Source organism: Hemiscyllium ocellatum, chromosome 51 (assembly GCF_020745735.1).
Source record: "Hemiscyllium ocellatum isolate sHemOce1 chromosome 51, sHemOce1.pat.X.cur, whole genome shotgun sequence".
Taxonomy (NCBI): Eukaryota; Metazoa; Chordata; class Chondrichthyes; order Orectolobiformes; family Hemiscylliidae; genus Hemiscyllium; species Hemiscyllium ocellatum.
The window spans coordinates 3579790-3596909 of NC_083451.1; positions in this window are offsets into that span (position 1 = coordinate 3579790).

Consider the following 17120-nt stretch of genomic DNA (forward strand, 5'->3'; position numbering starts at 1 on the left):
CCCAGCACGTCAAATTTCTTTGTGACTCAAGATAGCAATTTATGTGAAATGTTTCAACGTCTTTCTAACTATTCAGCTCTAAGGCTCAATTCTGAAGTTTTGAAAACATTTGTTCATGCCTATTTTCTTTGACCAATAAATACACGTCAACTCAATTGTTTTGTCTTTTTTGAATGACTAGAATATAATAAGTAAACAGCAGTGAATAAATCACATCGAGGGATTTTCAAACAATTTGCATGGTTACCACATCCAAAGTCAAATTTTTATTAATTGTAGCGAATTGAAAATGCAACAGAATGTTTCCCTTTTACAAATAATGTGGATTAGTATGGTCTTATAATTACTTACATGGCAATACTGTAACTGTGTCTAAATGTACTACAATCCAGATACAGGTATGTTTTATTCACTTCGATCTTATTCACAAGTGAGCAGCTGGGTTTATGAATACCAGTTGCCCTGGATTCAATTTACGAAATGAATGCCACTGAAAACCTGAGAGATTATTTCAAATGTCACATTCCTTCAGCTGTTCACAGCAAGCAATGTATTAAATGAATCCGAACAGCCAGCTCTTGCAAAACACAAAACTCAGTGTCATATGCTAGCCAGGCTTGTTTAATATGTTTAATTCTAATTTATTCAAACAGGTGGACATCGCTGGTTGGGCCAGTATTTACTGGCAATTTGCTCATTTCCCTTGAGTAGGTATTGGTGTATTGACTTCTCGAACCCTTGTCTTCTGTACGTTTCAGTAGAATCATAGAAGAGAACAGAATGCAGAATGACTTAAACTCTTCAAAAACCCAACTTAAAGACGAAAGTAATGATGTTATTGCTAACACTTGAAATTATTCCCATAAACATCACAAGGCAGTTACAAAAATACACAAGAGACGCCAGAGAGAGAGGACAATTAGCCTGGAGCTGCTTCTTTGGAGTCGAGCAGATTTTCAAATTTACTGTCTTGAAACAGAACCAAAATCAGAGAAAAGCTGAGCTGGGAGAATTGGCCCCTCCCCATTCATTGCACAAGTCTTTATTTGAAACATAAATGGCATTTGCCTGAGACAGTATCGGTAAAACTGACCATAACATTTCTCAGTTATACTTTGTGGAGGTTGTGTCTTTTGCGACCTCTCTGACAAAAAAGGCAATAACACCATAGCGTTGTACCAGGAACACCAGCGTGAATCTTTGCAGAAGACCTTGTGGATAGCAGGCATTGCCGCTACTATGCATGGGTAGACGAGGGGTGAAGCGATACTCATTCAAATATATGGGACAAGTTTAGCAAAAGTTTCGATGTAGAATCAGCCTCAATCTGGAACTCCAGGACATAGCCATGACGGGTTTCCAACTATAGTAAAATAATCCCGACTACACTCCTTTGCAAATGTGCACACCAAGTTCAGCTTGATGCGAGATATTGATGAACTGACCCGCAACACTTCCCCATTAAACACGCCTCGAACAGCGACGGCATCTTATAGGAATCAAATTAAAGCACCATATAAACTGCCCTATATTAGGTCTGCCCAGGATAATTTGTTCACTGCATTGGACTAAAAACTCATCATGCTCTGTCCCCAGGAAATAATGAAGGACAGTTATAGCATGGTTTTAGTGACAAAATAAAGTCACTAGGGACATTTTGAAGTGCCCCCATTCAAAACCTTACAGGACAGGAGCAGATACAGAATAAAAATGTTCCCTGCCCTGAAACCAACAAACATTCTGAGTTCAGGCCCAGAACGCTGTTCTCTAGCACACGCCCTCATGACAGGAACAGCACATGATCAAACGCAGACTGAGTCTCCTTCCATTCTAAAGTTAAAAAAAACGAAAATAAACATCAAAGATTACAGAAACTGTGCAACACGGTTTGGATACGACGTAAAGCTTATCAGCCCTGTTCAAATTTCCCAGGTTATATACAGCATGAGGTGGATATTCATAAATCATGTTACATCACGTTCGCCATCAATCATTCTAGATCAAGCACGGCATAGTTTTAGTAGAGACTGTATTTCCCTCTAATGTTTCAAAACGGAAGTATAACTCCCACCGCATTGTGTCATTAAATACTCCAATGAAAGACACAGATAGTGTTGAAATCCAGATTAGTGTTCCTTCCACTATTTCTGAACGAAAGTAAACTTAATGTAAAGCTACCTGTACAGTGCTTCCATCAAATAATTGTGGAAAAGTGCAGCGCACGGGTATACGGACACAAAGCTGCTTCTGCAATCTCTTCCATCAAACATTCTTATGATAGGAACATCAAAGTGTTAGATGCACAATGATAGTCACTCTCTCCACCCTCATTAAGTTCTCGCACAGGACTACAGCATGAAATGAAGAACAAAACACTGCTCCCACCAAAACAATGGATAGTAGGATATATCAGAGCGTGTGGTATGGTGTAGAACGTTTGCAAAAACAGCACTTTTCAAGTTCACAGACGATTTTCCTCAGGGGGTTGGATGTTCATTGGATCAAGCCCCAACAAAATGTGCCAGAACAGGTCTTTCAGCCTCTTAGATACAAGGGAAAACTTTCTTACACTATCTCAAGCAAAAATCTCCATGCAAGTCGAGCGTGTGGCTAGATATAGAATAGAGCTGACTCTGCAATATGTAGATCACGCAATGTCAGGACAGGTGCAACACAACATGATTTACAGCATAAAGATCAATCTGTTCAGAAAATAGACAACTGCAGATGCTTAAAATCAGAAACAAAGACAAAAATGATGGAAACTCTCAGCAATTCTGGCATTTTTTATGGAGAGAAAAGAGAGTCATGATTTCGTGTCCAGAAGAATCACTGGACCTTCAACATTAATAGTGTCTTATCTCCACAAGTGCTGATTGATCAATGTGGACTCTTCCGATCCAGCACACCAGGCCAGGTAACTTGCAAGATTATACACGCGGTTAAGTTTTTCTGACACTCCACTTTGTCAATGACATAGGCAACCTTTGCCATGGTGTTCGGCCTGCAAAAATCATTGTTCTCTCTGCATTCAGCAAACATTCACATTTCAGATCCAAAACGGGATTGAACATTAAATAAAGATCCTCTTATACCCACCCTTATGAAATGTACGTGATCTTTTCAGCATGGTAGATATTGATGAAATCAGACCTTACAGTATCCTTTTCAAACACTTACTGGATAGAATACAGCACATCGTAAGATGCAGAGTAAAACGTGCACTGCATTGTCCCCATTGTAGTCGTCAGCACAATGACCAACACGGGTTTCGATGCAATCTAGAACACCCCCTTCACTAATGCTCATCAAAAATCCAAGCTATGGTCAGTTTCTATTCTTTCAAACTGAAACTAAAACATTTCCTATGGTTTGAATCTTTAAGTCAAACTGCTCTTATACTTTTACGCTGACAGTAAAGCTCTGCCAACATAATGTCCCATCAAAGCTTCCTATGACAGATGCAGCATAACGTTAAATACAATTTGAAATCCGACTACACTGTGCCCAAAAAAAATTCCTCCACGGTTACAATAGACATTTGGATGCAAACTAACTCCACATATACATTATCTTCCATCGAGCACTTCCAGGGAGGAAGTGTACAGTCTAGCGTACGATGCTGAATGAAATTTATCTCGAATTTCCAACCCATGTTCAAAATTGGTGAAAAATTAATTAAATTTCCCACTTTCAAACCACTGCCGCTCCACGACCAACAATAATTTATTCGCATCAACCACTGAAGTAAGATATTGCACATATTTCAATAAAGATCGATATATCATTTTAGACTTTTCACATCAAACAACCTCAGGAAAGAGGCAGACAGGTTGCAATACAATTTGAATCTCCACTGGCAACAGCTCTGGTCATTGTCAAGGCAGTGTTCAGCATGGGTTAGATATTGAAAAAACCCTCCCATCCCCCTCAGACTGCCTTGAATCAAACCCTCCCAGGACAGGACAGCACGGAACTACACAGGGGTTCAAGCTGCATGTATATCATTTCGAAACAAATACTGAAAAGCACGTGCCGGAGTAATAATACTTCGAACTCTTTTGTTCAGTGAACTTGCCTGATGTTCGCAGCTCCCTATGCTGGATAGACACTTACTCCGGTTTCATACGTCAATGTACTGTTCCGGTCTGTACAACGTTCCATTCTGGACAGATATCTCATCTGAGATTATATCAGTTCACTATTATACTTGTACAGCTGTCCATGCTGGATTTACATCTAACCTGCTGTGTCGATCATTGGATGGATCTCGTCTGTGTAGCGCTTCATGCTGGACAGTTCTGTAGGCCGAGTTTTTAATTCAATTTACTGTTGTGTCCTGTTCAGTGCTCAATACTGGAAAAATACCCTCCTTACTGATGAAGTGTTTCTGCCTGAAATGTCGAATCTCCTACTCCTCAGATGTTGGACAACCTGCTGTGCTTTTCTTTCACCACAATCTTGGTTCTAATCAACAGCATCTGCCGTCCTCAATTTCTCGTGGGCAAATAGCTGGTAAGGATAAACAAATCATGCACTGCTGTTACCTGCACAGTTCTCCACTTGTTACCTGCACAGTTCTCCACTTGGACAGATGACTGGCTCTGAAGAACCAGTGCATTGACATTGTCCACATTGCTCCATGCTGAACATATATCTCATGTAAATTTGTGTTGTCTAGTGTATTTTAGTTTGGTATATGGAGAAAGTGCAATGACTAGTCTTACCTTACAATGCCCCTCTTTAAAATTTTACTTTTGCGATTAAACCTGCCAGGTGATCCTATTTTCTGTTTATCTATAGCATCTGCAACACATTATACATGAAGCAATTGCTCAATTTTAACACGACTAACTGTCCATTATGTTTCTCAGCCTTGGGGGGTGTTTATCCAGGAACATTGGGTTCCACCATTCGGAAGCTCAGAAACAATATAGCCAAATTGGAGCTAGCTCTTTCTTTCAGTTCCTGTTTCCTATTTATTTCAAAGGCGTTTTTTTTTGAATTACAGTGCTGGACACTGAATATATATTAAATTCCACTGGACAGACGTTTTAGTGGCCATTGAGATTTGGTATTGTTACAGTATCTGTGTCTCCAATGTTACAAACAAATGAAGCAGAGCCTGAAAGGAGAGGAATCTCTGTGAAATGGAACACAGGTCAGCCATAATCTAATTGAATGCGAACCAGGATTGAATAGCCCACTCATGGAAAGTATTGATGTGTGTATTTTGTAACAAGCCAATCTCCCTTCTCCTCCAGTGCATCATACAACTGGGGAGAGACTTCAAGGCATCTGTTCCTCGTTAACCGATTACTTGTGGCTCGCAGGCCTCCATGTTCTCCTATGTAAAATGCTTGATCAGCTGAGTAATTGTCTGTTGTCTTGCTCTTCCAGTAGAATGGAGTTGGTGGACTAAACAGCCTCTACAAAATCTTACAATTCCGATTGATTCATAGCCTTTCTCTTGTTTCTGTAAAACACAGTGCAAATCTGAATGATGTTCGTTGTGTCTTGTTTTCTCTCTATCACTGAGCAAATAATCAGGTTGGATTTGCTTTTGTATGTCAGAAGCTGAATGGCAGCCACCTGATCTACTGTAACAGGATTCACTCTCTGGATGACCTCCACACATTCCTCTGCAAATTGTTTCCGAGGCTAAATGACATCCTCCAGTTCATGTGCATCAGATTCTAGAGACTGAAGGATTTCCTCCTGTTCATCGCGAACAGAGTCGGAATGTTAATAGTTTACTTCTTTTCCTGTGTATCAGGCTGAAGAGGTTGAAGTGCCTTGAACTGTTCCCCTGAAACAGATACGAAAAGCTATTCCCCATCCAGTGGATACTCCTGATGGCCTCTCCTGCTCCTCTTTAACGGACTCAAGAATCTTAACCTCCTCCTCCTGTTTCCTACAACAGAGTCTGGAAGCTGAATTGCCTTCATCTGTTTGCCTGATGCAGACTCGAAATGCTGAGTATGCTCCTTCTGTTCCGGTGTAACAGGGTCTACAGTGTGAGTGACCTCGAGCTCTTTCTGTTTAGCAGATTCGTGAGGATGAATGGCCTTCTCCTGTTTCGTGGAAACAAATTTGAGTGACTGAATACAATCCTAGAGGAGGGAGACAGGCATTGTCGCGGAATCTGCTCCATGCTGACCAAAATGTCCATACACATGAAACCTATTTCCCTACACTTGGCATTGAAGCTGTAAACATTTCCTATTCATGTATCAGTCCAAATGCCTTTTCAATGTTGTTAATGTTTTCGCCTCATTCCATATGCGTACCGCCCTCTGTTAAAAAAAAAAGTTGACCCTCTGTTTCAGTTTTATTCTTTCCCCTCGAACTTTGAGTTGAAACTGTTTCGTACCCGATTCTCCAACCGTGGGAACAAAATACTGTGTGCATTCAGCCTATCCCTGCCTCTCCTGCTCTTATACACCTTCAAGAGGTACCGCCTTATCTTCTATGGTCTGAAGAGAGCAGCGAAAGCTGGTCCAATCACTGCAAATAAAACCACGGAGACCAACACTCCTCGCAAATTTCTCTGCACTCTTTCAAATGTAATAAAATTATTCCTGTGACAAGTTGCCAATATCTGAACAGAACACTTCTCGTGCTGTCTCATCCACGTCCTGTAGAACTGAAACATTACTTTTTACCTTATATTCTCAGTTCGCTGATTAATGGAGGCCAGTGTGCCAACAAGTTCTTTCCTGCCCTGTCTACCTGTGAATCTACTTTCAGATAACTCTGAAACTTATCTCCAAGAGCCGACGTTTCTATTGCACTCCTTAGGAGTCTAACATTTAGCGTGAAACTCCTACCTGGATTTGACTTTACAAAATGCAATCCCTCACATTTTTCCTTGTTAATCACCGTTTGCCATTTCAATCCCCCTTTCCCAGCTGCTGTTATAATTTTCGATAACCTCCCTTACTTTGCATGATACCAACTACTTTGTGTAATATTAGCAAATTTTCTAATTATATCTAGTAAATTCTCATTCAGATCATTAATACAGGTCAAAAAGATACTGCGTATTTTCGAGTCAAAAGCAAACTTACGAATCACATCTTGTACATTCTCGTCCAAATCATTAATATAGCAAAGAACCAGCAATGAGCCCAAAAGTGACACCTGATGCACTCCACTAGTGACAGCCCTCCTCTCTGATTTTGCCTGCTCCACTGCGATTCCCAAAACTTCCAGAGCAGTCTACCATGTGGAACGTTAACAAAGGCCGCAATGAACTCAGAAGAGACTACGTCAACCTTCCTGGTCACTTCATGGAAAGACTCCAACAAAACTGAGGCATGATCTTCAAATCAGAAAGCCTCGCTAACTACTCGTAATCCAACCTCTGTCTTTCCAAATGCATTTACATCTTCTCTCTCAGGATTCTCTCAGGTAATTTGCCCACCACAGATGTTAAACTTAGAGTTTGCAGGCTTTTCTTTGCAGCTCTTCTTGTATTAAAACACAACATTCTCTTACCCTTCCGTCTTCTGAGATCCCACCCCTGTCTACTGATCATGTAAAAGTATCAGCTAATCCTCCCTCAATGCACTATCCAGTCTCTTGAAGCGTTCTGGTATGCATCTGTTCGAGATAGGGAGAATTATCCTCGTTTATACATTCTTACACATTCAACACCTACTCTACTCTCTGAATAATCTTTTCAAGATATTCCAAGTTGTTATGTCTTTATCCATGGTAAATGGCAGGAAGAAATATTTGTTGCAATCCTCGCCCATCATTTGCAATTCCACACGCACATGTTCACTTTTCTTCCTTGAGGTGCCCTGTTCTCTTTTGAGTGATTCTTCGTCCTGTAATGCATGTAAATTAGTTCTTTGGATTTACCATAACCCTCTCAGCCAGGATCATCTCGTAGCCCCGTTTGGCCTCATCATTTCCATCTTCAGTAAGGTCCAGCATTTTCTGTATACCTTCAGACATTCCATTGATCCCACCTGTCTCTAGCTTAGCGACACGTCCTGATTTATTCTGGTCAATGCCATCCGCGGTTGAGTAGTCCTGTCAGCATTACCCTAAGTCTCACAGGGACGGATCGACCTCGAACTCTAGCTATCTCACGTTTAAAGGCTTCCTACTTGCCAGAGGTTCCTTTGCCTGCGAACAAACGGGTTCAATCAACTTCTGCAAGTCCCTGATGACTTCCATCAAAATTCCCCTTGACCAAGTTTCAAACTTGAATCATTGATTGGCGTCCTTCGGTTCTTTTGAACGGTTTGAGATACTAAATGATCACCTTCCCGTATCTCAGTAATAAACTTAAGATGCCAAAAGATCAGCAATTCGTGGATTATGAGAAGTCTTTTAACTTTATTGTGTGGAGGTTCCTCCTTTCATCATTGCTGAAGCACAAACTCTACAAAGTACTCCTAAACTCTCAGAAAGATCATATAGAGTTGCAGAAACAATTCTTTTTGTTACCATTCAAGCTTTCCACTTCTCAGGTGAGAGCAGTTTAGTGTGGACAGAACGGTATCTTCTTCTTCCTGTGTAAAAGCACACGGGGAGAGTCGACTTTCAGATTTATCCCGAGCAGCACGGTCAATATTCTGAATGATTCGCCATGATTATGAAAAGCTTTTCTGACAGGGCAGTTACAATTCATGCGGAGCTTAAGTTTTAATAAGAGAAGCCTTACTAAAAATCAATGAGGGATGGATATTGTTATCCTGGTGTATGATGTCTGGAAATTGCCTCAGCAGTCAGTCTATGCCTATGGTCTCTGAATTTATCCCTGCGACCTTCGACAAAAAATGGTGTAATATATCCAAACCAGCGGTGCTCTGGCATTACTCGCAAAAACAAAAAAAGGAAAATTGAAAAGGAGTAAAAAATTTGTGATTCATGCCTCAGCAAAAGTCATAAATTACATCCAGCGATAGTGTATGGGATCCTTTTTCTCTTTGATGTGATAAGTAATGAAACAAAGAGGTTAAACTGTTTCTTCGGTGACCGTGATTAATTCTATTTCGCACCGATTCTAATTATCGCAGTGGAAAATTTCCTACTTTAAATGATAAAAAGGGCACCATTCACTATGTTTTCCCATGTTTTGTGTGTGAGCATCAGGGATCAGCATCTCCGGAGAGGGTGAGTGGAGATATCAGAAACTCAGAGCATTAGACTGGAACGCAAAAACAATGCAGAAGGATTTATTTGGAGATATTTGGCATCTTTCTACATTTTCTGCTTCAATGTCATTATCACTACGGATTGAGTTTATACTTCACATTGTTCAAGATTTTTATTATCCCATCCTGGCCATCATCGGTGTCCCTGGTAAGTTTCACTCCACAGTTATCATTTCTGTAAAACACGTATAAGTGTGGTTCCATTCTTTTCATTTACCCTGCAGTTGTGGCCACTGTTGGTCTTCCTGTTGAATCTATTAATCCTGTCTACACTCCCCAAACTACTATGGACTGCATGAGTGAACACATTCATTCTCTATTTGTTTCTGGCAGTGTTTCTCAAGTCTCTCTAATTTAACACACCTGGTTTCAACTGAGAACCATGATTCATTACTTCACTTCTATTGTTATTCAAGCATTGGGAGCATGGAGGTGCTATCTTCTGTTCTGGTTACAAAATCAATTTGCTTCGTCTGAATCCATTCGATCATTATACAATAGCTGAGTTTCAAATGGACATATCGCAATTGTGGTGATCCATTTCGTCATTTGCTAATTCCCAATCCAACACATTGACCATTCCTAACTTAAACAACTGACAACTTCAGAATAATCCTCACTGCTATCCTGTCTACTATTTCAATATTCATCTGTGAGATAAAGTATTAATGGTACTCAGATCCGCCGCTGTTATAACCAGCTTCAAACTTACCTGGAAACTACTTAAAGTCGAGAATGCACAGCTCCGATCATAATGTACACTGAAAAAACCAACCGCCCATTATTCTGTTGCACATCGCCCTTCTTTTTACTGGGTCAGACAATACCTTTACTTTCGTAACTCAAACACGTAATCACATCTGTCCATGAAACGAACTGCAATCTCTCTCCCTATCGATTATTCAAACCCCTGTCCGTTATTCATATTTAAACTAATATCCACCATGCGTGTTCTCTGTTAAATAACATTTTTAAATATACCACAGTCACCCGCCCCCTCAACGATGCACATAAAATCTTTTACATTGTACAGGCATATAAGAAATATAGAGATTAAGTATAAATTTGTGGAAACCACATTCACTGTCGCGAATTTCCACATGCTAGCTGATAGATCGTGCATGTATTGTACTGATACACGAGGAAGATTTGCTATATTTCTAGTCCTGGTCAGATACTCCATTTTACTGTACACTGTATTTGCTTAGTCTTCACAACTTACCATGATGGGTTGCTATCTTCCAGTTTATGATGGCTTGGCTAGTTGTATGAGGTAAGTTCAGAATATTTTTGTAATGTAGCATTTTAACTAATCTGCATTAACACAAGTAAATGTTAATGCTGAGAAAAAATATATTTCGTGAGCCTGTTTGAGGTAGTTGATTTTAACAGTGCATTGAACATCAAGCTAAAGAACATGCTGTTTTCGATTTGGTGCTGTGTAGAAGAGCTAGGTGAAAGGATCATTAGGGAGAAATTCAATGTCATCATCATACTGTATTGCACCAGGGTCGCAGGTTCGGTTCTACCCTCAGTGAATGTCTGTGTGGTGTTTGCACATTCTCCGCGTGTCTGCATGGGTTTCCTCTGGGTGCTCCGGTTTCCTCCCACGATCCAAAGATGTGCAGGTCATGTGAATTGCTCATGCTAAAATGCCCATAATGTAATGTGCATTCGTCGGAGGGAAATGCGTCTTAGTGGGTTACTCTTCAGAGAGTCAGTGCGGGCTGGTTGGGCGGAAGGGCCTGTTCCATACTGTCGGGAATCTAATCAGAATGCAAACCAAGTTTTGTTACTTTTCTCTAATTACGATTATGAACTTGTGCCATGCAGGCGAAGATTTTACAGAGGGAAAGTTGGCTATCTTAACTTATTAAAGCACGTGAAGGAATAGTTAATGGAAGCCAGGCAATGTCTCCCATTCAACAAAACGTTGTAACATACATAGCATACAAATATCCCTTCAAGGTGCAAACAGCAGCAAGGATAGATTACTCAACTTTGGTCAACAAAACAAATTGAAGGTTGCATGGATGATCGACAGCAGCTTCGGAACAAACGTGAGATATAGTGGTAACTCATGGATTCAGGAAAATTATGCGACTTGTATAACGAGGTTACTGAGCTGGTCAGGAAAATTTGGAAAAAGAACCAGGAATGCAAACTATCAAGAAGCGTGAACGCTGCTGCAAAACATCTTTTGATATTTGATTAGAAAATTGAAAGCAGAGTCAATCGTGCAACAGTGAATTTGCGAATACGATAATTTATTGTGATGAACTGAGAAATTACAGGAAACCTGAAAAGTCACATTTTGTCAATCTTCATGAAGTATGATCGAGAATAACTTTATCAAATGCCACTTAAACATGAGACTTGGGTGACCATAGACTAAAATCATTAACTTCAGAGAAGAGTTCGTATTTATAAACAAACAGCATTGAGCATTGATTGGTTGGTCGGATCGGATGCACGGCATACCAGAATCTTGGAGGAAGCAGAAATGCACATACTGATTATATTGGTAATCACTGTTCTTTTCGTATACATTCTGGATAATTGGAACGTTATAAATATTCCCTGATCACCTAAGAAAGGTAGAACAGGATGTGATGGTTCAGCGACGTTCAGAGGTTATTTTGTTTTGTTTTTCCTTTGGAAATGCACATGTGCCGAGCGGTATCACAAAACCACGAGACTAAACAACTGGTGAAGCCTTGTTTCGTTCCGAAGTTGGAACGGTGGAGACAGACTGAATGAATGTGGCGAGCTCCCAGAGATCAGGATGCGCAGATTTTGGTTCCTGAGGGACATCGCGACTGAGGTGGGTGCTTCAGTCAATTACTTCTGGCATCCACTTTCTCTAAGCATTCTCTTGATGTCATTTTTGTTCGGCTGGTCTGGAGAACACCATCTGAGAATCTGTGTCTGAATTTGTCGTTTTGCCTAGCAGATTGTGTTTATGTTCCAACACGTTTATTGAGAATTTATACAGTTAATGAATGACAATTATTGCATTGGTTCAATAATATGTTCCCATTGAGCTCGTTTAAGCTTCCATTCTTTTTCACGACTCTAAAACAGCGTTTAAGCAAATTGTGTTTCTCTTAACCTCGATTTGTTTGACCACTTGCATTGCTTCCCGAATAAGGCACGTTGCATTTACTTTGTAAATAAGAGAAGGTTGCGTCCAGGTTACTTTCTTAAAATAGTTTGAGGGCACCTGGTCTGATTCATAAAATGGGACAGGGTCAGACAACAGTCCAGATAACTTGACACTGGATCGGGAATCATTACGGAATCTAGGAAACAGCATGCACATGTTCAGAATGTGATACTGGATATTTAGAATGTCACAACAATTCAGAGAATATGTTTCGCGTGTGTGAAAGGAGAATCAAAATTGACAACCGATTTGGAACTGATTAAAATGTTGATTGCAGCAAGTAACGGAACATATCGTCTTATTCGCGTGACTGGTTGCTTTCCCCATGCTCATGTCTTGGGCATAGCAGCATTGAGTTTCCTGGCCACGGTTCTTGGATATTGACCCACGACGCAGGCCGTGAAACAAGTAACACCGCAATCCAGAATTAGAAATGGGTGACGGGGATAATGTATTGTGATAGAAAGGTACTGCATGGAACTTTGTTGAATGCCGTTGAATCTCACAGGATTCTAGGAGAGCTAGGAAATTGGATAGAAAATTAGCCTGAGGTGAGAAGACAGACCATGGTGGTAAATGGTTGTTTTTCGTACTGGAGGCCTGTGATTAACAGTTTGCCACAGGGCAGGGCGCTGTGTCCACAGTTGTTCATCAAGTATATCATGGATAGTTCACTCTTTGGAAAGATTTTTTTTATCTACTCCAGAATAGTTCCAGTGATGAAGAGGGAAGGGTAGCGAAGATTGTTCCTGAAAGGAGTGAGAGAGACAATTTAAGTTTTTAAGAGGTACTTTAACTTTCCAAATATTAACGAGGAATTTTTGGTCCTAGTTTTTATCTAGGCTGTTTTGTTCCAATGTGTGCAAGAGGGTTTCCTGACTCAGGATATCGACAGGGCAACACGGAACCACATCAGCTTTGATACTGGGTAATGATTCCGTCCAGGTGGACATATCTTGCATCTTATTCCATAAAGATATACACAAAATGCAACTTTCCTGTTTCCCTGTAATTTCTCCGTTTTCTACAATTAATTATTATAGTATAAACCAACTTGATTTTCGTAGAGCAGTAAGCTTTACTTCTGTTTTTGGCAAAGTGTTGGAAAAGATATTCAGAGATAGGATTTAGAATAATCGAGAAAGGAAGAAGTGAATTAGGGATAGTCAAAACGGTTTTGTGAACGGTCAGTTATGCCTCAGAAACTTCATTGACTTCTTTGGAAGGGGTCTACACTGGTGGATGAGGGTGAAGCAGTTGATATGGTGCATATATATTTCAGTAAGGCTTTACTGAGTTTCCCCACGGTCGGCAAATGCACAAACTACAAAGGCAGGAATGAGTGTGATTTGTCAGTTTGGATCAGAAATCGGCTAGCTTGAAAGAGGGTGGAGGCTGGTGGGACATTCTCATCCTGGAGTTCACTTAATATTTCTGTATACTGCAAGGATATATTTTGATTTCACTGCTGTTTGTAATTTTTATAAACGACCTGGATGAGGGCGTCGAAGGCTGGGTCGTAAATTAGCTGATGACACCTTAGATTGGTGGAGTTGTGGATTGTGCAGAAGAATGTCATAAGATACAGAGGGACAGAGATAAGATGTAGAGCGTAGCAGAGAAGTGGTGTATGGATTTTAATGCGGAAAAGTGTGAGGTGAACCAGTTTCGAAGAAGCATCAGGAATGAAGAGTGCTGGGCTAATGTAAGATTCTTGTACGTCTTCGTGCCAGGTGATAGGTTTGGAGGTAGGTGAGTTCTTTGGTGATAGTACCAGCAATGCAGTTATGTTTAATTTTGCGATGTAAACAGACACGTATATGCCACAAGGCAAGAATTATTGCAGGAGACAAGTGATTATGATGCGATTATGCAGGATGTAGGGTGCATAGAATGAGAAAGGAATCTGCAGGCGATGGACACAATTGAAATGTGGAGCTTATTCAAGGAACAGCTGCTGGTGGTCTCTCATAAGTATTTTCCTGTCAGGCAGTGAGGAAGGTGTCGAGCGTGCCATCCGTGGTTAACTAAGGAAGTTGAATCTCTTGTCAAGTCTTATGTTCGATGAAATTTAAAACTCAGTTAAGGAGCTTGAGACTTACAAGTTAGCCAGGAAAGACGAGAAGAAATGGTTAGGAAGTGCCAGGTGGGAGCATAAGAAGTCGTTGGCAGATAGCATCGGGAAAACCCTAAGGCTTTCTGTCGGTACATCAGGAGTGAAAAAATGTCCAGGTGAAGATAAGAGTCAATCAAGGTTAGTCGCGGGAAGTTGTGCTTGGAGTCTGATGAGATTGGGGATGCGCAAAATGAATTCGTCAGATTTCACCCGAGAAAAAGACAACATTATCAAGGAAAACACTGAATTATACGGTATTAGATTAGATAGCATTGAGGTAACAACTTCACAAGGAGGAGGTGTTAGTAATTCTGGAACGTGCAAAACTAGATGAGTCCTCTGGGGCAGAATGGATTATACTAGAATTATTTGGGTAGCCACGGAGGATATTGCAGAGACTTTGGCTTTGATCTTTACCTTGTCATTGTCTACAGGAATAGTGCCAGAGGACTGCAGGACTGTTCCCTTGCTCAAGAAGATTCTTAGGAGTGTCGGTGAGCAGAGCGATCAAAGTGTGCATGCGCATAGTTCCCTGAAAATTCCCACCCACTTTGATGGGGCTGTTAAGAAAACATACTGTATGTGAGCTTTTATTAGCAGAAGGAATTAGTTTTAGAACATGTGGTCATGCTGCATCTGTACAGATCTCAGGTGTGTCCGCACTTCGAATATTGCATACAGTTCTGGTCAGCACATTTTCTGAATGATGTGGAAGCTTTGGTAATGGTTCCGAAGAGATTGCCTGGGATGTTGTCTGGTATGGACGGCAGGTCCTCCGAGGAAATGCTGAGGGTCTGGAGAGTTTCTTTCATTTGAAATAAGAAGGTTGAGAGGTGACTTATTTGAGATATACAAGATAATCAGACCATTAAATGGGGAAACAGTGAGAGTCTTTTACCTCGTATGTGATGGCGAGCATGATGCAGAATAAATTTAAATGAAGGTTCATAAACATAGGAACGATATTAGAGGTTGTTTCTTTGCTTCGAGAATAGTAGGGTCGTAGATTACACTGCCCGCAATAGATGTAGACTCGTCAACGTTAAGGGCAATTAAATTGTCATTGGATAAACATATGGAAGAAAAAGGAATAGTGCAGGTTAGATGGGCTTTGGATTGATTCCGTCGGCGCAACATCGAGGGCTGAAGGGTTTGAATTTCGTTGTTCTATATTCTAGCAATTTGATGATAGCGTTGGATATATTCATTAGTTAGTTTTGCAGGTGACACCAAAAGTGGTATTGCAGCAGACGGTGAAAAAATGTTACATGGTATACAGTGAGATTTTGAACAATTGGCCATCGTACTAAGACATGGCAAATACAGTTCAATTTTATTGAATGCGAGAAATTACATTTTCTTTAATCAAATCGTGGCAGGACTTAAACTGTCACTCCTCGGGTGCTGGGGAGTGTTAGAGAACATATACTTTGCAGCGACAGAGAGTGGCGAAGACGGTTTTCCACATGCTTGCATTCATCCGTCTGCACACACAGTGTGGGAAATGAGCCGACTTTCTGAAGCTGACTTGAATGTCCCAAGTCCACATTTCGAGCTTTGCTTGAAGTCTTGGTCGGCCTGATGTCGCAAGGACATTATTGAACGAAAAATTGTTCACCCCGAAGATTTCCTATGTTGCTGTCTGGTCAGGAGGATTTGAGGTTAGGTTTGTTCAAATTGAAAGGACACAGAATTAAGGTGAGGGGGAGAGGTACAAAAAAGTTCCACGGAGTAGTTCTTCCATGTGGACAATGGCAAGTGTCTGGGTCTGGAAGCTAGATTTAGTAGTGAAAGTGAGTACAATATTGCATGTTAATAAATGTTTAGAAAGGCTCCTGGATGGTAAAGGTATGGAGTGATATTGGCCGAGTAGAGGTAAATGGCAAGAACCAAATTGACAAAACTGGATGGCATGGGCAATTTGGGCTGAAAGACTTGTCACAATGATGTAAATCTCAATGATTCGATGACTGTGTGTTTCTTGTAGATAGAGGCAATGGGAAAATAACGGTGTTGACACAGTTGGACATTAAGGAGGCTTTCCTTCAGAAGGGTGGGGAAAAAAAGAAGTGAATAGCAGTTAAAAGAATATCTGCAAATTAAATATAAAAGTCAGGCATCTCTTCATTTAAAGAACAGTTAATATATTAAAGTAAATGAAATCCCACACAGCGTTGGTGAGATTGGTGTTTTTACTCTAAAGAATAATATCGTGACTACAGAGGACGTACAAGTGATCGTCCCTTGAATATTTTATTGAATGACAAGATTGTCTGATAAGAAATTTCTGTCTGTGGTCTCCAGTCTCTGAATTTTCGAAGATTCAAAGGCGACACTGCAAAACGCAAAACAATGACATTGAGGATATTTACTAACGCAGGGACATGGAAATGTTCTTGCAGGCAAGATTCATGAAGATCAGAAGCTGTTCTACAATTACAGCCAGCGGAACAGAATAACCAGGGAAAGATAAGTACCCATTCGAAACCAAGTGAACAGTCTGTGAATGAAAGTGGATAACATTAAATAATTTCAAAATGAAAACTTTGCATCTGCTTTTATATCGAGGATGAATAACACTAGTAAAGAATTTGAGAAAACGGACTGTTATCCTGTTCAGGTAATTGAAACAAAACGCAATCAAGATTGATGTTTTTGATTGTTC